The 21219-nt window shown below is 46.7% G+C and overlaps 1 long non-coding RNA gene across 1 annotated transcript; it reads right to left on the minus strand.

Annotated features, from left to right (window-relative positions):
• Positions 1-879: 879 nt before the first annotated feature.
• On the minus strand, positions 880-8672 carry LOC141112500 (uncharacterized). Its single transcript, XR_012236610.1, has 2 exons — positions 8346-8672; positions 880-1127 (listed from the first exon to the last, which is right to left on the minus strand). It is a non-coding gene; the product is annotated as an uncharacterized lncRNA (long non-coding RNA).
• Positions 8673-21219: the final 12547 nt, after the last annotated feature.

A 21219-nucleotide genomic window follows, 5' to 3' on the forward strand; every position in this document is an offset into this window, starting at 1 on the left:
ACACAACTTCATCAAATTTAACCCCTACATGCCCAAGGCTAAGACAAATCTAAAAATGCCCAAGTACAATTTTTCAACTTTGACATGTGTTAGTAATACTGTACATATGATTACAACTACATTGTGCATCCAGGTGGATTATACCTTTTTTTGGACAGATTGGGTTTTCATTTGGTGGTAAACTAAATGATCTTACAATCTAATTGTTTTTATTTTTTTTTTTTAAAAAGGAAGACTGGCCCAAAATAGTGAAAGAAAAAAACCAAACAAAAAAAAAAAAAAAACCCCAACCTTTAAATTTAGCTGTATATTTCTTGCTACCACCAAACAACCCAAATGAAATTTTCCTACTCCTGACGATCGCAGCAATACCACATACGTGTATGTTAGTTGTTCGTACCCGTAGTGCAGCTCAAAAATAGCACTTTTTTATCCTTCCTAAAACACACTGACAGGGATACCAATTCTAGGCATGTTTTTTTTTTTTTTTTTTTTTTTGATTGGCTCAGGTCAGGTGACCCGGAATTGGGAGATCCAGGTCCCAATCGTTAGTACGGGGCTGGGGGCGCCCACTGAGACCCTGGTCTCGGTGCTGGGAGCGCACCTCACTCTCAGCAGCAAGGGAGATATGAAACTATGCAACCCTTTGGAAAAAAAGCCCAGTTCAGTAGGGCTGCATATTTGTGTATGCTGGCAGGAAGGGGTTAACATACTTGGTGTCAAAAAAAAAAAAAAAGTACCCTGTGTTTAGGAGACCAAGACATTTTATCCAGCAGAACAGATAAAATGCCAACAAGTGAATGAGAACTGTGTTGAGATACTTATAAATACTTATTTATACTTCATAGGACCCTTAAAAGAAGAACAGCCAATACATGATACAGGGGTGTAAACAGGTTTTAATGTAACAGACTGCTTAGTCAGAATTTGTGTGCGTCGGATACCAGCATATTGCTACAGTCTCCACTTGAGCCAGAGCACTGGAAATGGAATGCAGAAAACTTGATGGCGTACAGCATCAGTGTGCTGAATCAGTCCCTCCTTTTATAGTTTTCCATATTGGAAAGGATCCACCCTGATGGCACCAGGAAGCAGACCATAAAGGTACCTAAACCAATGACTGTATCCTGTAGAGGGCAAAAAAATAAAATAAATTATAGCACTGCACAAGGAGGATAAATACAAAAATTAAGCTGCAAGACACTACAGAAATTCCAACATTTCCATGTAGATGCTCTCCCCATCACTAAATGTCACTGATGAGCACATTTATTTATAATCACCACATCAGAACCCTTGTTTCATCTACCTGCATCTTTTATTTAAAATTTGAATTCCAAGTGACTAAATACACAAATTACAGTACTGAAAGTGGAGCTCCACCCAAAACAGGGCGTTCCGCTTTAAGTCCCTCTCCTGCTCATGAAATTGAGCTGGGGGGGGGGGGGGGGGGCGGCGCATCGCACCTGTCAATCAGGTACCACCTTGGTGATTGAAAGCTGAGGTTCTCTCCCCTACCCCCCCAGTCTTCTGGGACACATGACCGGTCACAATGCGCATGCACAGTAAGCACCCAGGTGTGCAGCTGCAAACTGTCACAGCCGTATGCCCATAGTTAAGATGCCGGTGCCGAGGACAGAAGACAAGGTGAAACCGGCTGGGGTGAGCACAGAGCTGGATTGTAGGACAGGTGAGTGGCAGTTTATTAGTCATCAGCTACTTTAAAAATATATTTTAATACTTAGAGATTGTAAAGTTTAGTTTTTGTTTTTTTAAACAAACATGTTTTACTTACCTGCTCTGTGCAAGGGTTTTGTAAAGAGCAGTCCCGATCCTCCGTTTCTGGGGTGCCCCAGCAGCGCTCCTGGCTCCTCTTCATCGGGTGCCCCCCACAGAAAGCCACTTTCTATGGGGCACCCATGTGGACAAGCTCACGAGTCCCGCTGCTGCGTCTATTGACACAGACAGCAGGACTCACCCCCCCTGGATTTGATTGACCATTGCGGGAGCCAATGGCTTCTGCTACCATCAATCCATCCAATGAGAAGACAGCATCTGGAGCCGCTGGGCACATGCTTGTCACTGGAATGATCGGGTTCAGGTAAGAAGGGGGGGGGGGGCCCCTAACTGAAGCACAGGTTTTTCACCTTGGGTGAAAAACCATGACTTTACAACCCCTTTAAAGTGGTAGTAAAGTGATTTTTTTTTTTTTTTAAACTTGTACCTGTGCAGGTAAGCCTATAAGGCTCACTTGCAGGTACAGTGAATATCTTCTAAACGTCCAGTTTAAGAGATATTCACACTGCATGCAGCCATTGACCTCACCGGCACATACCTTCTGAAGATTTGTCATACAGCCGGAATCTGCGAACCCGGAAGACCGGTGGCAGATGGAAGCTCTGTCAGCACATCGCTGAAGGATTTTGTTCTAAGGTACAGCAAGTATTTCATAATGTGAAAGTATGCAACGCATACTAGCATATTATGCCATGCATTGTATTTAAAATTTATTTTTAATGCTGCAGTTTACTACCGCTTTAACTGCATTATTTAGAGTTATGTCTGGGTCAGGAGAATAGATATAAGTGGGAATGTGCTGTTTTGAGCCCTAACATTAGTTAAAATAAGCCAGCATGCGAGTCACCCCACATATATGGTACATTAAATCACTTTTAAATGGACTGAAAGCACCATGCAGAGATCCGCACAATACATCTGAAAACACATTTGCAATATACTTAAAACCCTACAAAACACATTGGTATGCATAGGATCTCAACCACTCAAAACTGAAGCTATATATTTTATAGGTATACACTGAGGTACAGAAACCTCCAATGACAATACCTAACCCCGCCTCCCCTAGCGTCATTGTTGTACAGTGGATGTGTCTGATACTTAGAGATCTGGCCTGCTGCAATCCAGGTAAGGCTCAGTTTCCACTAGAGCAACTTGTCATGCAACTTGGGACTGCAAAACACACATTTAAAAAAAGTTAAATTGAGTCGAATTTTAAATGAGTGAAAGTATTTGACCCCTTTGCAAAACATGACTTAGTACTTGGTGGCAAAACCCTTGTTGCCAATCACAGGTGGTCAGACATTTCTTGTAGTTGGCCACCAGGTTTGCACACATCTCAGGAAGGATTTTGTCCCACTCTGCAGATCCTCTCCAAGTCATTAGGCTAGTCTACTCCAGGACCTTAATGTGCTTCTTCTTGAGCCTCTACTTTGTTGCCTTGGCAGAGTGTTTTGGGTCATTGTCATGCTGGCAGACCCATTTTTAATGCCCTGGCTGAGGAAAGGGTTCTCACCCAGGATTTGATGGTACTTTTGTAAAGCCAAACATTTTTTGTTAGAGTTACAAGGATTAGAAACCCTGTTAAGTTTTTATTGCCGTCTGTGTGTCGCCCCCCCCCCCCCCCCCCCAGAATGATTGACTTGGTAGCCACTGATCCTAGGACAGAAACAAATGAGAAATCTGAGATTTTACAGTCACCAGAAGAAGCAAAGGAAAAAAAAAATCATCCAATGGGGGAATCTGTACCAGCACCTGTCCCCAATTTGTAGAGATTTCTCCTCACTTCTTTTGCATTTCCAGGACAAAAGGTGTAGAAAAACATACCCAACAGAACAGACTGCAGAAAAAAAAAAAAAAAAAAATACATACCTCATGAGGTATTTTGCCTCTCCAAAAATAAAACAAAGTTTTGTCTGCACATACACACAAGGTCACCACCTATTCACACCAATCAGGTCTGCCTGTCAGTTTTTCAGGCGAACCCAATCAGACCATCCAGTCTCTTCTATGGAGCAGCAAGTATCAATGGACACATGTGACAAATCCCCCCCCACCATGGCGGTCCATAGGAGGAGAGCAGGCTGGGTCTGTGTGTGCTCTGCACAAGTGGAGCAGACACAGACCAGCCATCTGCCTGCTCAGTGGGGATCAGCACAGAGATTCCCCACTGAACAGGCAAACTCCAAACAGAGCCCGCCCCGTATGCAAGGGGCCTTTAACTGGTTCCTGACCAGCTCACGCAGATATACTGCAGCACAATGGCTCTTCTGGGAGAAACCCCATAAGGGTATGGCTTTCCCTTTAGAAGCCGCCAGAGAGGGCGCACACGCATGTGGGGGGACCCGATGCACGTGGCCGGCAGGCACGATCATGTGCATGAGAGCCAGTGCCGGGATTTGTGTGTGTAAACGCACAAATCCTTGTTCTGTCAGGGGAGAGGAGACATTGTTCCTACTTAGTAGAAACAAATATTATGTCTCCTCCCCCAGTCAGTCCTATCCTCATACAGGTAAAACATTTAACCCCTTAATCGCCCCCTATTGTTAATCCCTACCAGTGACATTTACACAGTAATCAGTGCATATTTATAGCAGTGATAAATGTCAATGGTCCCAAAAAATGCATCAAAGGTGTCCGATCTGTCTGTCACAATCCCCCTAAAAATCGCAGATCACCACCATTACTAGTAAAAAAAATAAATAAAAATGCCATAAATCTTTCACATAGTTTGTAGACGCTATAACTTTTGCGAAAACCAATATATGCTTATAGCGATTTTTACCAAAAATATATAGAATATATTGGCCTAAATGGATGAAGAAATTTGTTTTTTCAAAAAATTTGGGGATATTATAGCAAAAAGTAAAAGATATTTTTAAAAAATTGTCACTCTTTTGTTTATAGCGCAAAAAATAAAACCGCAGAGGTGATCAAATACGGTGGTATTTTTGGTGAAAAGAAAGCTCTGCTTGGGGTAAAAAAACAAAAAACAAAAACAAAAACAAAAAAACACAAATTTCGTTTGGGTACAGCATTGCATGAACGCGCAATTGTCAGTTAAAGTGACGCAGCACCAAATTGTTAAAAGTGCTCTCGTCAGTAAGGGGGTAAAATCTTCCAGGGCTGAAGTGGTTAAGCTGTGTATTTCTGCACACCGCCGCACATAGTGTGAACAGAACACATGCAAAAGGTTTTTTTCTCTACGGGCCTGTCCATACCGTACATTTGCAGTGATCATGGCAAGAACAAGCTGTCAGAGCTGGAATGGACAGAACAGTGTGCTGGCTCTGAGAAGCTGAAGTCAGTCTCCAATGATGTGGAAAAGCAAAGTGGTGTTTCTGGGTTTCAACAGCGCTGAGGGGGCGGAGTCAAAGGAGGTCAGTGAACAGTAGCAGGGGGCAAGGGAAGTAGAAAATCTTGTTTTACTGGCACAGCCAACTTTACCGGCACAGAAAGGAAAAAAAAAAAAAAAAAAAAAAAAAAAAAAAAAAGGGGGGGGAGCAAGAGGGGGTCCACTAACATACCCACTGCACTTCGAAACAATTGTGTAACAGCACACTATGAAACAGCAATACCAACCTAAATCATAACTTAGAGTTGTAAACCCTCTTTTTTCACCTTAATGCATCCTATGCATTAAGGTGAAAACTTCTGTCACTGACCAGCCCCCCAGTTTTACTCACCTGAGTCCTGCGATTCACACGCCAGAGACATGCTCTTCTCTGCCCATTGTCCCGGTACCTGATTGGCTCCAGCTACCGTCAATCAAATCCAATGACGGGGGCGGGGCCGAGTCCAGCATTCTGTGTCTATGGACATAAAATGCTGGACTCGGGAACGCGCTTCTCCGAGGGGGTTAAACGATGCAGGGAGGAGCTACCAGCACCGCCTGGGGACCCCAGAAGTCGAGGCTCGGGGTCACTCTGTGCAAAACAAACTGTAGTGGCGGCAAGTATGACATTTTTTTCTTCATTTAAATAACAAACGACAAAGCCTTACAATAACTTTAAGGAGATTTGTGTTTTGGATTGGTCAGTTTTTTTTTTTTTTTTTTTTTTAAAGGGGTCGACTTATTATCGGTGCGGCTGATATAAGCTTTTTTTGAAGCGTCGGTCACAAACTTGTTACCAATGTTGCTTGAAGGGGTTGTACCGGGATGATGCCTGTAGCTATCACCCCAGTACCGTTCTTTAGAGCGGACGGTCTGCTAGCTTGTAACATCCGATGCAGCTCAGCAGCCCCTCAGCTGTTATTACAAGCTGTGGGAGGGGATGTCCCCCTTCCGCCACTTGCCTGGGCTCTCCCGCCCCACCGGCTGGCCGAAGACCCGAACAAAGCTGATGTGCTGTTCGTCCCTGATTTAGTAACCCGGAAGCGATGTCATGACATTGCTTCCGGACTACTTGCATCTTAAAAAAGGTGTCAGTTTTTAAATACTTTTTTTTTTTTAAACGCAAATCTTGACATTTTGAATACTTTCAAGTGCAGAGGAGGGGCTTTTGGGGTTCTTATAGTCCCATGATCCCTCCATGAAGAGTACCCATCACTGCTTATTACAGTCATAATACATTCCTTGTGATAGCAATAGTTTTTTTGCTGTACAGAATATCGACACCCGATATCAGCCTGAAAGGCAGCCGAAAAATCAGTATCGTTTTAGCCCTGGGAAAAAAAAAAAAAAAAAAAGAAATTTTGACGGGGTACCCACCCTTACTGCATCCAAAATGAAAACAGTTTTGCCTGTAGTTCTACTTCACAATATCTCTACTAAAACTAGAAATAAGCTGTTTTTTTTTTTTGGATAGAGTAAGGAAGTCCCCCCTCCCCCATCTGTGTCCCATTGGGGGAACTTCAAAAACAGGAAGTGAGAGAGAATCCCTAAGGGAGCCTCAAGGTCACCAGAACTAGTGTCCTTTTTAGAAGATTTTCCCTAGATTACTGTTCTGGGGACAATCCAAAATTTGGAGGACGAATCTCCCTAGCAGGGGCACAAACAGCAATAATCCCTCTCCAAATCTTATAAAAAAAGTTTTGCCTTTAGTTATAATTTAATTAGACACGGAGGAAAGGCTGGAATCCCTGTCAGGTTGTACTGACATCCATTAAAGAGATTTCCTTAAAGTGGAACTTTAGTCAGAAAGACAAATCCCGCGCTATATAATTTCAAGCTGGCCCCTTTTCATAATACTTTATTTTGCAGGTATAGCTATGTTAAATATTAAAAATAAGGGGCCTATACTGAAAATCTAATACATTGTCTCATCCTTGATCTGCACATGCTCAGTTGCTCTATTTTTAGACACTCCCGAACTTGTAGAGGCCGATCTGCTGACAGGCTTAAAGTGGAATTGAACCCTACTATCCTTTACAGTCAAGGAAGCTGCTTCTGTTTGATCTGCAACTGCCATGGTGCTGTACATGCGATCAGTTATGACATCAGCCATTTGATGGTTTTATAGGTTGGTTGAGGACACAAGCAAAATGTGACAGTTAGCAATTCCAGCAATGTTACTTTTTGAGAAACCATTAAATCGATGGGTTTTGCTTCACTGCTGTTCAGGGGCTCTGGGCTTCAGTAAAATGGCAGCCTCCATCAAGAAGAACCAGGAGCAACGCTGGAGGAAATTTACAGGACACACTGATTTTGGTAGCATAATTATTATATGTCCCTTGCTGAAGAATATTTATCAAGGTCCGCTTTAACCACTTAAAAGACCAGCCATAGCAGCTTTATTGCTACAGGGCCGCTCTCCAGTGAGTATATATATATATATATATATATATATATATATATATATATATATATATATATATATATATATATATATACACACACACACACACACACACACACACACACACACACACACATACACACACACACACACCCCCCTTCTGCTGTGATTATACATAGCAGAAGCCAATCTGCGGGTGTCGGGCACTGGTCTGTAGAATACAAGGAATGGAGATCTTATGTAAACAAGGCAGATCACCATTCTGCTTTACAGGAACACAAAAAGCCACCTCTTGCCTTAGTAAAAGCAGCACTCCCATGTCACAATAAAAAAAAAAAAAAAAAAAAAAAAACCACACTGGCAAGGCACATAATTAACCCTTTAATCACTCTGCTTAACTTCTAGACAGGAAGTGACTCTCTAACCTCTGAAGGCAGTACAACCTGACAGGGGTTCTAATTCTTCACCATTCTATGCAACACACAAAAAAAAAAGAAGGAGGAGGAAGGTTTTGTAGACACTTTAGGAATGAAGAGCTCAGAGAGGACTCTCCCTGGTTTTGGCCTTCATGTCCAGTTGGAGTTTTCAGAAGATTTGGGGGTGAGCCCAGCACTGGCCTTGTTATTGTGGGGCCCCTGGTCTCAGGTCTGAGCACACCTCTCAGGGCCCCATACCTCATTCATAGGATAGAGGAGCACATGGCCAGGAAGCGGCTCTGTCCTCCTCAGTCTCTATGACCTCCATGGATTACACAGTGATGGGCTCCATAGTCAGGTCTCTGGGCTCAGGACACACATACACCCCCCTTACCATGGTGGAGAACGATCCTCCGGCTGGTTTAGAGGCCAGGCCTCTCCTCGGGATGAACTGTCCCAGGCCGGGGAGGCGGAATAGACGAGTCATAGCGGAGGACATGCTGACCGATAATCAGAATACAATACACAGCCTGCGGCAAGGTCGGCGAGATGAGAGGCGGAGGAGACGTCTTCGCTTTATATAAGACCTCTGTCACATGGCCGGAAAGGACCTCACATGATGTCACTGCTGTGCTACCACTAGAGGGAAACATCCCCGCTATAAAGCCGCCATTTTCTAGAAGTCCTGTGACTGGCTACTGTAGGGATACACCGTTCAGCTGAGATAAAAATTGGATCTCAAAATGATTTTTGTTACAACCTGCAAATGATCTGATCGTCTATTTTTTGCACAGTAAACGCTTTTTGCACAGAACACAAAATGGCGTACCTCTTAAAATGAATCTATACCCAAATTTATTTTTTTGGTGTTTTTCTTAGTTTTGGCTATAGAGAAAGGATGAGAATTCCTGACAGGTTTTCCATTGAAAACTGATAGATTCCCACACCCCATTCACGCTTGTGCGGCTTGTCATGCGACTAAGCCACGTGACAAATCATGTCCTATGTTTTCCAATGATAACCATATATGTGCGACTTAAATCGGGGCTCCTCCCAAAAGGGGAAGCTCCACATGCATAGCTCCCAACTCTCCCTGATTTCGAGGGACTGTCCCTCTTTCCTCCTCATTTGTCCCTCATTTTGGCATAGTTCCCAACATTGTAAAAAAAAATTTAGGGACACTTTTTTGGCTGTAAGCAGATTCTTATTATAATTAGGGGCGGGGCATGCGTTTGTAGGTGTGGCACAGGGGAAAAGTAAAAATGCGGAGCGCGCTGCGGCGGAAAATGAGCGTGGTTTATGCAAAATAGTGGGCGTGTCTTAAATAGACGTGGCTCAAAGGAGGTGTGGTTAGCGTCTGAGATGAACGAGGGAGGGAGGGATGGAGGGAGAGGGAGGGATGGAGGGAGAGGGAGGGATGGAGGGAGAGGGAGGGAGGGAGGGATGGAGGGAGAGGGAGGGAGGGAGGGATGGAGGGAGAGGGAGGGAGGGAGGGACAGCAGCCCCAGGATCCTACACAACAATAGAAATATGTGTATTCCAGAAAGTTTAACAATCAGAAGATAAAGATACTCCAAACACCTGGTGTTAGCACTTAAATCATCCTGGCACCATGGTTGTTATGGTGTCAGGATGATTGAAGTGCATTATTTCTATTATTACATTGTAATATAAAATGAAATCATTCAACTCACCATAATGCAGAATCAGTGGGATCCCTAAGCACGTCACCTGCAACGTCGCCTGCCACCAGCCGTCCGTTCTTGCATCAGGTGCCCCCAGCAGAGTCCGTCCTTGCATCAGGTGTCCCAGCAGAGTCCGTCCTTACATCAGGTGTCCCAGCAGAGTCCGTCCTTGCATCAGGTGCCCCCAGCAGAGTCCGTCCTTGCATCAGGTGCCCCCAGCAGAGTCCGTCCTTGCATCAGGTGTCCCAGCAGAGTCCGTCCTTACATCAGGTGTCCCAGCAGAGTCCGTCCTTGCATCAGGTGCCCCCAGCAGAGTCCGTCCTTGCATCAGGTGCCCCCAGCAGAGTCCGTCCTTGCATCAGGTGTCCCAGCAGAGTCCATCTTTGCATCAGGTGCCCCCCAGCAGAGTCTGTCCTTGCATCAGGTGTCCCAGCAGAGTCTGTCCTTGTATCAGGTGTCCCAGCAGAGTCCGTCCTGCATCAGGTGCCCCCAGCAGAGCCCCCCTTACATCAGATGTCCCCAGCGGAGCCCCCCTTACATCAGATGTCCCCAGCAGGGCCCCCTTACATCAGATGTCCCCAGCAGAGCCCCCCTTACATCAGATGTCCCCAGCGGAGCCCCCCTTACATCAAATGTCCCCAGCGGAGCCACCCTTACATCAGGTGTCCCCAGCGAAGCCCCCCTTACATCAGATATCCCCAGCGGATCCCCCCTTACATCAGGTGTCCCCAGCAGAGCCCCCACTTACATCAGGTGTCCCCAGCGGAGCCCCCCTTACATCAGATGTCCCCAGCGGTGCCCCCCTTACATCAGGTGTCCCCAGCGGAGGCCCCCTTACATCAGGTGTCCCCAGCGGAGGCCCCCTTACATCAGGTGTCCCCAGCGAAGCCCCCCTTACATCAGATATCCCCAGCGGATCCCCCCTTACATCAGGTGTCCCCAGCAGAGCCCCCACTTACATCAGGTGTCCCCAGCGGAGCCCCCCTTACATCAGATGTCCCCAGCGGTGCCCCCCTTACATCAGGTGTCCCCAGCGGAGGCCCCCTTACATCAGGTGTCCCCAGCGGAGGCCCCCTTACATCAGGTGTCACCAGCGGAGCCCCCCCTTACATCAGATGTCCCCAGCGGAGCCCCCTTATATCAGGTGTCACCAGCGGAGCCCCCCTTACATCAGGTGTCACCAGCGGAGCCCCCCTTACATCAGGTGTCCCCAGCGAAGCCCCCCCTTACATCAGATGTCCCCAGTGATGCCCCCCTTACATCAGGTTTCCCCAGCGGAGCCCCCCTTACATCAGGTGTCCCCAGCGGAGCCCCCCCTTACATCAGATGTCCCCGGAGGTGCCCCCCTTACATCAGGTTTCCCTAGCGGAGCCCCCCCTTACATCAGGTGTCCCCAGCGGAACCCCCCCTTACATCAGATGCCCCCAGCGGTGCCCCCCTTACATCAAGTTTCCCCAGCGGAGCCCCCCTTACAACAGGTTTCCTAGTAGGTCTCCACCGCCCGTGTGGTTACAATAGAACGGGGCGGAGTGGGGGGGGTGGTCGGAGCGAAGCGGGGTGTGGGGGTAGGCGGGGCAGGGCGGAGGGTGGGCGGCGACACAGGAGCTCCGTCTAGCCGCCCAGCCGTGTTCCTGGTCTTCTTAAAAATGGCGGCCGGCGGAGACAATGTCTCCGCCGGCCACGGACCTCTAGCGGCGGCAGCGGAAAATCGTGAAAAAACTGATTTCTCGGGACATTTACCGGGAAGCAAAAAAATCGGGAAAATAGTATAAATCCCAGAAATGTCCCAGGAAATTCGGGACAGTTGGTAAGTATGTTTTGGTCTGATCTATATAATTGTGTATAAAATATAAAAAGTGTTTCTCAGTGCTAAATCTTTCATCCATATTCTCATACCTCCCAACATTTTGAGATGGGAATGAGGGACACCTACTAACAAATGTATTTAGGTGTAGGACACGCCCCCTGCCACACACCCTTAAAGGAGAATTAACCCCAAAAAAAGGTTAATTAAATCCACAAGGACTTTTTTGCTACTACTATTCTTCTATATTGGCTTTTAAAATTTACAAATGCAGTCATTTAGAATTTGGATGAAAGGTTTAGCACTGGGAAACACTTTCTGAAAGATAAAAAGTGCATTTTATATTCAACTATATAGATCAGACCATAATGAGGTACAAATTAGGTGGAATGAGAGACAGAGGGACATTGCTCCAAATCAGGGACAGTCCCTCCAAATCAGGGACAGTTGGGAGCTATGATATTCTAAATGGCTGCATTTTTAAATTTTAAAAGCCAATATAAAGGTATAGTAGTGGTAAAAAAAGCCCTTGTGGATTTAATTAACCTTTTTTGGGGTTAATTCTCATTTAAGGGGGTGTGGCAGGGGTTGTGTCCTATGCCTACATACATTTGCTAGTAGGTATCCCTCATCTCAAAATGTTGGGAGGTATGCACTTGTTCTCTCCCTCCCCCGCTGCTATATTTGGCACCTTTCGGGGGGAGCAGGTACCAGTTTTTGACGGGTACCCATCCCCACTTCTGGGAGACCTCGCCGCAGCAATGTCTCCCAGAAGTTCTGCCCCCCTCCTCCTTCCAACGCCGCCGGGCTATTTAGAAAGTGCAGCGCGCTTCACTGCCGGTTTACCTTACAAGGAATGGCAGCGGCAGCACCCGAGAGCCAATTGAAAAATCAGCTGGGGTGCCGACATTGTGGGATCCCTGGACAGGTAAGTGTCCTAATATTAAAAGTCAGCAGCTATAGTATTTGTAGCTGCTGACTTTTAATTTTTGTAGGAGGGTGGGGGGTCGCAGAGCTCCACTTTAAAGTCGCAGCAACTTCAAAGTAGTTCATGCCCTACTTTGGTCTGACTTTCATGCCACTTGAGGTCCATAGACTTCAATGCCCCGCAAAATTTTCATGAAAGTCGTACCTGAATGTCTTACATGCAACAGTGGGTCCCAGTTTGCAGAGAGACAACAAGCCACATCTAAGTCACACCCATCCAAAGTTGCATCAACTCCAAAGTCACGCAGCTTTAGAATGTACAAGTGTGACTGGAGTCTACTGTCTGGAAACACTGTCCCCAGAACAGAAGTGACCAATGATGGGGCACTATTCCTTCCATTATTACCAATCATGGGTCACAGTTCCTTCTCCTACTGAATACAGGCAATATGTAATTTTGCTACCCCCACCAAGCCTGAGGCATTATCTACTCCCGCTAGCCACATTCTGGCCCCCCTATAGTTTGAAAAACAATAAACTGGCCCTTTGTTTAGAAAAGCCTAATGCTCTATTGCTGCTGGGCGAGGGGGGGTCTATTGGTCCTGGCTGCAGAGGATCTATTTTACTGCATTTCTTGCTATCATTATCATCATTATGCCATACAAAGTACTTAGCACCACAAAATTATACTTGGTTCTGTATTCTCTAAAAGTGGCGGTACTGGGAGGTAGTTAGGGAGCAGAAACAGAGTATCTGCACCTTTTCTCTGTGGGAAAAAAAAAACCCTGAATATATTTTTTTTTAATAGAGGTTCCAAAATAAAAAAAATATTTTGAGGGTTCCTCCAGAGTAAAAAGGTTAAGAAAAACGAATCGAATGCAACTGGGGTTTCTCTATATTATACAAATTAGGTCGGTCTGGGTAATAAACTGGATCTCCATTCTTGAACTGTTACAATAGCACAAGAGTACTTCTCAAAGACTGGGACTACTTGATTTTGTATTGTATTTTCTGTGTCAGCCAGTGGCGTGGCAAGGGGGTGGCTAATTGGGCTATAGCCCCGAATCTGGGACTCATAGCCCCGAGTCTAGGGCCGGCCCTACCGTGAGAGTGTTGCGGGCTTCCTGACACTGTGCTGTCCAGCACAGCCACGGCACTCCGACTGAGTCTGCACTCGGTGCTTCACTGACAGCCAGAGATCAGTGTGAGAGCGAGTCTCTTCCCTTGTCCCGCCCTTATCATAGAGTCGGGAGGAACTTTCTCACATAGCTCCTGAGCTGGGGAGGCAGCAGGTGAGTGCAGACCATTGGGGAGGGGGGAAACTCTGAACTACCCTAGCCTGTCTTCTATATACCCTAGTCTGTCTTCTGTATACCCTAGCCTGTCTTCTATATACACTAGCCTCTCTGTATACACTAGCCTGTCTTCTATATACCCTAGCCTATCTTCTGTATACCCTAGCCTGTCTTCTGTATACTCTAGGCTCTCTATATACCCTAGCCTGTCTTCTATGGGGGGCAATGTCAGGGATCTGTCAGCACCAGACCGGGACATATGCATGCACTCATGCGCCTGCGCGCCCCTGTTCAAACTATGCAGCAATGCCCAGCTATTGCTGTGCATCAGCGCGTCCCTCAGGCACGCGCGGGTGCGCGGCAGGTGCATGCGCGTTAAAGTTGTTTGGCGCCACTGAACACATAAAGCTCTTCCAGCTGCACTGGCGCGCTACTGTTTCGTCTTCAGCTCCTGTGAATTGCTACCTGCACCTGATTGATTTGTCTGCTATACTGACCTGGCTTGTCTGACCATCCCTCTCTCTCCAATCCGACCCGGCTTGCCTGACCCTGCTGCTATCTCTGCCAGTACCCGTTGCCGACCTCTGCCTGCTTACTGACTCTACCTTTTGCCTGCCGTTACTACCTGCCTTGATTACCTGCCGACCTGGACTGTCTGACCCTGCCTGTGCCTGCCGTTAGCTCCCTGTGCTGTTGCACCTCCAGCTCCAGTGACCACTGCACCTGCATCTTCCAGCGTTTCAGCCTGCTGTCCTCCGCTGATCGCCTTCACCTGCAGCCCAGCCATCCCTGGAAGGATCTCTACTCTGCACCAGCATTAACAACTCCTACCCCACTGTGCTCACGAGACCACTGTCCCCACTCCAGTGGCTCCTGAACCAGCGTTGTATGAGAGGTCTCCTCCTACAAGTCAGGCTCTACTACCAGGTACCTAACACTGTGTGTTTGGCGGCGGGCCTGCAGGAATGCTATCTGGATAAAGGATGCCTTGAGAGGTAAGGAAGTCCTCCTCTTCCTCCCGCTGTTCTGCCTCAAGTGCCCTGTCCATGATTCCACGAAGCATGTGCTCCAACAGGAAGACTAGAGGGACAGTGTCACTGATGCATGCATTGTCGCTGCTCACCATCCTTGTGGCCTCCTCAAATAGTGACAGGACAGTGCATGCATACTTGATCAGTAGCCACTGGCGTGGCAAAAAGTAGCCAAGCTCCCCTGACCCTGTCCTGGTGCCATACTAGCACAGGTACTCATTGATGGCTCTATGATGTTTGCAGCGGCTGCAGCATTGCCAACGTTGAGTTCAACCTGGTGGGCATGTCACAAAGGAGGCGGTTGGTGGGCAGGTTGCATTCCCTTTGAATGTCAGCCAGCCGAGCACTGGCATTGTATGACCGGAGGAAATGAACCGCTACACCACCAAATTCAGGATGTGTGCCAAACATGGAACATGGGTCAAGTGACCCTGTAGGAGGGCTGAGAGAAGGTTGGTGCCATTGTCATATACAATAATTCCTGGCTAAAGCTGGCGTGGCGTCAACCACCTCTGAGCCTGCCCCTGCAGAGCTGATAGAATCTCTGCCCCAGTGTGGCTCCTGTCCCCTAGGCAGACCAACTCAAGCACCGCATGGCATCTTTTAGCCTGACTGCTTGCGTAGCCCCTTGAACACTTACAGTGCACCGCTGGTTCAGAGGACAAATCTGCAGAAGAGGCCGAAGAGGAAGAAGAAGAGGAGGGGGTGGAGGAGAGAGCTGTGGCAGAATCACCACTAGCATTTTGGAGGCGTGGTGGTGGAACAAGCTCCAACAACACTGAACCCTTTCCTGCATTCTTCCCAGCTGCCAGCAGAGTTATCCAGTGCGCCGTGAAGGAAAGGTAACGTCCCTGCCCATGCCTGCTGGACCATGAGTCAGCGGCAATATGCACCTTACTGCTGACCGCCCTGTCCAACGAGGCCATAACATTGCCTTCCACATGCCGGTAGAGAGCCGGAATGGCCAGCCGTGAAAAGAAATAGCGTTCTGGAACCTGCCACTAAGGTACAGCACATTCCACAAATTCACAAAAAGGGGCAGAGTCTACCAGCTGAAAAGGCAGCAGTTGCAGTGCTAGCAATTTGGCCAAGCTAGCATTTAGACGCTGAGCATGTGGATGGCTGGGACCAAATTTCTTTTTACGGTTCAGCAACTGGGGTATGGAAATTTGCCTGCTAAAATCAGATGGTGGTGTGCTGCTAGCAGATTGGCTGCTAGCAGTACACTTGGGACACCTATTGCTATACCTTCAGTCCTCTCAGTGCAGGTTTTTGAGAGGACTAAAGGCATAGTAGGGTTGGAGATCCCAGATGAGGAGCAAGGAGAAGTCCGCCTTTTTCTTTGATGTGGGTCTTTCAAGTGCTGTTCCCAATGGACTGCATGGCAGGTCATCATATGTCTGGTCAAGCATGTGGTGCCCAAGCGGCTGCTGTTCTGGCCACTCTTGATCCATTTAAGACATAGGTTGCAAACAGCAACGGTGCAATCTGCTGCACACATGTCGAAAAAGACCCACACCAAGGAACTTTTAAAAGTCAGCGGGGAGTCAGCAGCGCCCTGCACCTGCAGAGCTCTGCGGTGTGATGCGATAGGGTGGCTGCCCTTAAAGGGGTTGTAAACCTTCAAGGTTTTTCACCTCAATGCATTCTATGCATTGAGGTGAAAAACCTCCTGTAATGCTGCAGCCCCCCCGAGCCCCCATTTTACTTACCTGAACCCCCTCTATCATGTTCCGGGGACGAACACACCAGCAAAAGCTGGTGTCTCGGGTCCTGATTGGATGGATTGATAGCAGCGCAGCCATTGGCTCCCGCTGCTGTCAATCAAATCTAATGACCTAGGGCACCGGGGGGCGGGCCGAGTCATACATTTGGCTTCTATGGATGTGGGAATGACTCTGGAGCGCGACTGCAAAGTAACCTACCGTGAGAGCGCTTCTCCTAGGGGGTTATCTAATGCAGGGAGGAGCCGAGAGAGCCGCTGCAGGACCACAGAAGAGGATGTTCGGGGCCACTCTGCACAAAACGAGCTGCACAGTGCAGGTATGACATGTTTGTTATTTAAAAAAAAAAAAAAAAAAAAAAAAGCTTTAGTGTCACTTTAAGCTGCCCTCTAGAGGACATCCTGCCTTGTTGGAGTTGTGCCTCCTCTTCCTCTCTCAGCCACCCAAGTACAGTCAGTGACCTCATCATCCCCACCCTCCTCATCACTGGAGCAAACTTGGCAGTATGCTGCAGCTGGGGGAACATGACTGCCAGTTTCTTGTCCTTCTTGGGCACCCCCTCTCTCTAGGCTCACGTTACTCCCTTCCTCAACCTGGGAACCAACATTGGAGGCTTCAAATCGCTGCACATCCTCCAGCAGCATGTACCCAACACTGTGGTCGAATAATTCTGGGGACTCCTCCGTGCATGATGGTGGGGCTATGGAAGGAGTGACTGTGGACAAGGAGCCAGTGGAATAGGCCGATTTGGTAGCTGTGTTGGAAGGCAAACTACTCTGAGCCTGGGTGACAGAGGATGAGGACGATGAGGACGGCTTTGTTATCCACTCCACCAACTCTTCTGCATGTTCTTGCTCAATAACACATCCAGCAGCAGAAAAAAAGAACAAGCGTGCCCCACGGCCACCTGCGGAGGATGCACCATGTCCACGACCAGCACTGTTGACTGTAGAAACAGAGGCTGCTTTCCCTCTTTTAGTGGCCTGTGAGTGTCTTCCTCTCCTTGGTGGTCTTCTGGACATGATGTATATTTTGTTTTGCAACACCACACTACACTATATTAGATACTGTGTATACCGCCTACACTGTATTAGCAACTGTACTACGGCTGCACTGTATTGTGTACTGTGTACACCACCAGAAGTGTAGTAGAAACTGTACACACTGTATTTGATACTGTGTACACCGCCTGCACTGTATTAGAAACTGTACAATGGCTGCACTGTATTTACTACACTTCTGGTGGTATACACAGTATAAAATACAGTGCAGCCGTTGTACAGTTTCTAATACAGTGCAGTTGGTGTACACAGTATGAGACACTGTACACACTGTATTAGATACTGTGTACACAGCCTGCACTGTATTAGAAACCGTACTATGGCTGCACTGTATTTTATACTGTGTATACCACTGTGTACACCACCTGCACCGTATTAGCAACTGTACTACGGCTGCACTGTATTGTGAACACCACCAGAAGTGTAGTAGAAACTGTACACACTGTATTAGATACTGTGTACACCACCTGCACTGTATTAGAAACTGTACAATGGCTGCACTGTATTTACTACACTTCTGGTGGTATACACAGTATAAAATACAGTGCAGCCGTTGTACAGTTTCTAATACAGTGCAGGTGGTGTACACAGTATTTAATACAGTGTCTACTACACTTCTGGTGGTGTACACAGTATGAGACACTGTACACACTGTATTAAATACTGTGTACACCGCCTGCACTGTATTAGCAACTGTACTATGGCTGCACTGTATTGTGAACACCAGAAGTGTAGTAGAAACTGCACACACTGATTTAAAACCTTTCTCTTGGTTTGGCAGGGCAGCGGTGGTGAAGATGGCGATCTTACCCAGAGTGCTCTATCTTTTCCACAAACTTCCCATTCTCTTACCTAAAAGGTTCTTTTCCCAACTGAATTCCATAACACATGAATTTATCTGGGCGGGACAGAGATCACGCATTAGTATGCAAATGCTGGCTAAACCAAAAATGGCGGGGTGGAATAAACCTACCAAATTTCAAACACTATTATTTTGCCACCCACCTGGTACGTATTATCGATTGGAATTGTCACATTAATTCTAAAAACTGGGTACATATCGAGGGAATGCAGACTAGGACACCGCACAGAGAAGACGGGACCCCCCTAGTAATCCATCATTGTGTGTATAAAAGTAAACTTAAACCATTTGAAAAGCTACAAATGGAATTTAAATCAAGACACTTCACACATTTGCAGTACAGGCAACTCCATGACTACATCTGCTGTCATGCAAACCGAAAACCCTTCAAGAGACAGATGACATATTTTGAGCAACTATGTATCGAGGGAGCACATATAATTAAAGCGACATCTCAATGTACAACTGGTTCCAATGCAATTTAGAGGACACCACTAGCAAAAACAGGAAAGATTGGGAACTAGCTTTCAAAACTACCTTCACAGATGATCAATGGTTTAATGCCTGCACCATAGCTCACAAATGCTCTATCAGTTCTAATATCCAAGAAACCTCGTACAAAATCCTGACAAACTGGTACCTTACCCCAACCAAGCTTCATGCATGGTACACGGAAACCCCAGACACATGCTGGCGCTGTGGCGCAGATATAGGCACCATGTTGCATATATGGTGGGGGTGCCCGTTTATACGCAACTTTTGTACTGACGTTTGTTCACAGATCTATTCTATAACTGAGACAAAACTTACACTAACACCAGAATGCTGTCTATTAAATGTATCCAATTACTCCCTACGCAAATACAAAAAATCCATTGTCAGGCATCTACTGAATGCGGCAAAATCTGCCATCCCCAAATACTGGAAAACCACGCAGGTGCCTATGGGGGCAGAGTGGCTACATGTGGTTGACTCCATTAACAAAATGGAGGAGATGACAGCTATTGCCTCACAGCGCAGTATATTTTGGTATTTTCATCACATTTTAGTTTTTTGATTTATTTACTGCTGCAGTCTCTTTCTGATCCTACTCTGTATCCATATACCATCTTTATAGATGGATATTTTTGACTAAAACAGCGCGGTATATTTTGTTATTTACGTCAAATTTTCGATTGTCTTAGAGAAGACAGAAAAATTCAATAAATTATGGAGGCTGTGGTTCTTGTTCAAATATTCTGATTCCTACGATAAATTGCGACCTGGCTGATTGGCTTTGACCTAGAGTCCTCTCCTCTCCTCTCCTCTCCTCTCCTCCTCCTCCTCTCCTCTCCTCTCCTCCTCTCCTAGCCTCCTCCTCTCCTCCTCCTCTCCTCTCCTCCTCCTCTCCCTCTCCTCTCCTCCTCTCTTCCTCCTCTCCTCTCCTCTCCTCCTCCTCTCCTCTCCTCTCCGTGAATCAGGAGCATGTGTATTAAATTTGGTGTTATCACTCTCATCTCTTATACTGGTCACTGGAAGTTCAACATGGCACCTCATGGCAAAGAACTCTCTGAGGATCTCAAAAAAAGAATTGTTGCTCTACATAAAGATGGACTAGGCTATAAGAAGATTGCCAAGACCCTGAAACGGAGGTGCAGCATGGTGGCCAAAACCATATAGAAGTTTAAAAGGACAGGTTCCACTCAGAACAGGCCTCACCATGGTTGACCAAAGAAGTTGAGTGCACATGCTCAGCGTCATATCCAGAGGTTGTCTTTGGGAAATAGACGTATGAGTGCTGCCAGTATTGCTGCAGAGGTTGAAGGGGTCAGCCTGTCAGTGCTCAGACCATACGCCGCACACTGCATCAAATTAGTCTGCATGGCTGTCATCCCAGAAGGAAGCCTCTTCTAAAGATGATGCACAAGAAAGCCTGCAAACAGTTTGCTGAAGACAAGCAGACTAAGGACATGAATTACTGGAACCATGTCCTGTGGTCTGATGTGACCAAGATAAACTTATTTTGTTCAGATGGTGTCAAGCGTGTGTGGCGGCAACCAGGTAATGAGTACAAAGACAAGTGTGTCTTGCCTACAGTCAAGCATGGTGGTGGGATTGTCATGGTCTGGGGCTGCATGAGTGCTGCTGGCACTGGGGAGCTACAGTTCATTGAGGGAACCATGAATGCCAATATGTACTGTGACATACTGAAGCTGAGCATGATCCCCCTCCCTTCGGAGACTGGGCCGCAGCGCAGTATTCCAACATGATAACGACCCCAAACACACCTCCAAGACGACCACTTCCTTGCTAAAGAAGCTGAGGGTAAAGGTGATGGACTGGCCAAGCATGTCTTCAGACCTAAACCCAATTGAGCATTTGTGGGGCATCCTCGAACGGAAGGTGAAGGAGCGCAAGGTCTAACATCCACCAGCCTTGTGATGTCATCATGGAGGAGTGGAAGAGGACTCCAGTGGCAACCTGTGAAGCTCTTAAAGAATGATGTGGTCCAAGGCACTAGAAGTAATTGGCCTCCATACCAAATTTTAGACAAAGAAAAGGGAAAGTGGTCAGCAGGACTTTAAATGAGGCCAATCACTATATATCACTATGAAGTAAGCATGTGGGATATAAAACAGTGTTCCTTTATGGGTTCCAACAAAAAGGGGAAGTTTTTAAATGAGAGATGTATACCAAAAAGCAGTCTTAGCAAAGAATATTTTATTATACCATGTGAGATCATGTATAACATACTGAACAACACTAAAATGCATACACAGAATCGCATACACACAGAATCACAGAATTGCATACACGCAGGGCATGCTGAAAACCGCATATAAATATTGACACCATGGTACTTGACATATCATAAAGTAAAAAAAAGTCCTACACAACAT

The sequence above is a fragment of the Aquarana catesbeiana genome, linkage group LG11, assembly GCF_042186555.1.
Source record: "Aquarana catesbeiana isolate 2022-GZ linkage group LG11, ASM4218655v1, whole genome shotgun sequence".
In the NCBI taxonomy this organism is placed as follows: Eukaryota; Metazoa; Chordata; class Amphibia; order Anura; family Ranidae; genus Aquarana; species Aquarana catesbeiana.